This window comes from Pteropus alecto, unplaced genomic scaffold (assembly GCF_000325575.1).
Source record: "Pteropus alecto unplaced genomic scaffold, ASM32557v1 scaffold259, whole genome shotgun sequence".
NCBI lineage: Eukaryota > Metazoa > Chordata > Mammalia > Chiroptera > Pteropodidae > Pteropus > Pteropus alecto.
Genome location: NW_006442492.1, coordinates 950,584 through 953,481, shown reverse-complemented (window position 1 = coordinate 953,481; position 2,898 = coordinate 950,584). Strand labels below are relative to the sequence as shown.

The 2,898-nt window shown below is 37.2% G+C and overlaps 1 protein-coding gene across 3 annotated transcripts in view; it reads right to left on the bottom strand.

The window, feature by feature from the left end:
* Positions 1–2,898, bottom strand: part of CORO1C (coronin 1C) — a 68,446-nt gene that overhangs the window by 63,955 nt on the left and 1,593 nt on the right. The window lies entirely within an intron of this gene.

Sequence of the window (2,898 nt, the reverse complement as noted above, 5' to 3'; positions counted from 1 at the left end):
GTCTTTTAAGTTACATAACCAAAACACTGTTGAGAATATGATTTAAGGTCTAAATAATTTCTAACTCCATTATTATTAATTCTGACTCCATCATACATAAATTAGACTTCACCAAAATTAAAGTATCTGAATAGATAAATCTCCAAAAGAAATATACAATTATCTACTAATCACATAAGATGCTGGACATCATTAGCCAACACAATGAGATACCACTTAACGTCCACTAGGATGGCCAAAATCAAAAAGACAGAGAATAACAAATGTTGGGAAGGACGTGAAAAAATTGAAACGTTATATACTGCTGGCAGGACTGTAAAATGGTATAGCTGATTTGGAAAACAGTCTGGCAGTTCCTCTAACAGTTAAAGAGTTGCCTACATGTCCCAGCAGGTCTCAAGAGAAATGAAAACATATGTTCACAGAGAAACTTGTACACAAATGTTCATAGCAGCATTATTCATAATGGCCAGAAAAGAGAAACACCCAATGTCCATCAGCTGATGAATGGATAAACAAAACATGGTATATTCATACAATGGAATATTATTTGATCATAAAAAAAGAACAAAGTACTGATACATGCTACAACACAGATAAACCTTGAAAACATTATGCTTATTAAAGCACAGACACAAAAGACCCCATATTGTATGATTCTATTTATATGAACTGTCCAAAATAAGCAGATTCAGAGACAAAAAGTAGATTAGTGGTTGCCAAAGGCAGAAGAAGGAGAATGGGGAAAGGGAGGGCTGCTAATGGTTATGGGGTTTCTTTTTGGGCAGATGAAATATTCTAAAATTGTGATGATGACTGTGCAACTCTGAGAATATACTAAAAACCACTGAATGGTACACTTTAAGTGGATGAACTGTATGGTATGTGAATTATATCTCAATAAAGTGGTTATAAAACAAAAAAAGCATTCCATGCGCACTATTGAAATACAAAATAAGGTCTCAAAAAGGAGTGCAGAATCTTGTTCACTCACTTTAAAAGATCTAAACTAGGGCAATGAAAACCCAGAGAGATTCTATTACTTAACATTCTAGGTACTAGGTCATACTGAAATATTCATGAGGATTTCCATGTTTTAATACAGAAAATGCATCTTAAGTTTAAAAAGACATACAAGTATCAGAAAAGAGTTATTAACTCAGAATAACACAGGGAACTCATCAAACGGAAAACAAACATGGATTTGTATGTACCCTGATATGAAAGTGGCATCCAAATTTATTACTGTTTCATCTCCGAAAAAGAAGTCAAAGATAAAACAGCCCAATAAATAATATGTTCTAGAGCACCAGTTTGTGGCAAATCAAAGTACTAAGAAATAATTTGTCATCATAAAGAACCAAATCTCCACATATTCCCCATTACATAACTAAGAACAGATAATATATCCTTCTAAACAATCCATTTCACAGACATTAGAGCAACTCTCTTCCTCATAGTTGGAAGGGATCCCCAAACTGACAGATGCATTAAGCATAAAACTTAAAAAAGAAAAAAAACCCAACACTTTAAAAAGTGCTATTTCTCAACCCTAAACCTAATCCTAAACTATATATAAATAGACATAAATGCTGATTAGCACAATCTGCAGGCAAAGTAACAAATGATCATGAAAAATTCAATACTGTGTGCAGTGATAGCTCGTTGGTACGTGTCTATTAAAATTCATCAGGCTTTACTGTACCTCCAACAAATAATCAAAAACAAATACAGACAAGGCACATTCCGGATATGTCTAAAGGTGTGTACCCAACCTTTATACCAATCTTGGTTCAATCTTCAGTACACATGACTATAGCCTACCACAAAACACAGCACTTCAAGACCTAACATACAACACAATTCATTTTATTTGACTTTTTTCCTCCTATTTATGTTACCTCTCAGACCCTATAGTTACTATTGGGCTTCATATCCAAACAGTGCAACTCTGAAATGTACCTCCAATCCGAAAAAAATTCGTTTCCTTAAATTAGTTTTCTGAAATATACAAAATCAAGTCCAAAATTGATTTTTCCCATTTACGCGTTTTTACAAGGAATTCGGAAAGTAACATAAACGGATATCTATCTGCCTTCACAACTGAACAGACGGTGCAAAGCAACTGCTTCTACTTAATCATGTTTCTGTCTATTCTAGCAGGCCCTGGTGTCAGGAGAGCGTTTTGCCGGATAAGGACAATGAAATGCATTATTATATAGAGTGACTAAGAGCCGTAAGAGTATAATGTAATTCCAGGCAAGAAGACTGTGGCAAAAGAGGCTACTATATCGGGATAACTATTTCCAAAAGTAAACATATTCGCCACCTATCAGTTTAAAAACACCACTAAATTCAGTTCTTTTAAAATGTCTTATAGGTAAGAAAGGCCTTTGTATCTCGCTATCCAGGGGGAAATGAACAACTTGCAATTTGCTTCTCACACTGAATCCCACGTTTGCAACATGTAGAGCAAGGACTTCAGACACCACAAAACAAGGGCAGCCTACATTACGGCCAAATATAGGATGTGATTCTAAACCACTATGCAGTAAAGCCTACGTTTCCTTTTCCAGCGATCAAAACCCTTTGAACACTCCCAAAAAAGGACGGCAGGGCCAGCGCCTCTCTCCAAGAAGGAAGCCCCTTTCTTCTTAGCTCTCCCGCTGCCTGCCACTTCCCCCAACACATTCAAATCATTTGAGAGACTGAAAGCTTGTGTGTGCGCGCCTGTGTGGACAGGCGGGAGAGCTCGGTTCCTGCATTTCTACCCTCAACAACTGACCTCATCCTCAGTCATTTAGGCGCAGCGGAGCCCCACCTGCACCTCGCTCCTTTTTACTGCGTCCCCCGCCAGCTGCTCCGCTATTAGGGGAGCACATCTCTGAATCACTCAGT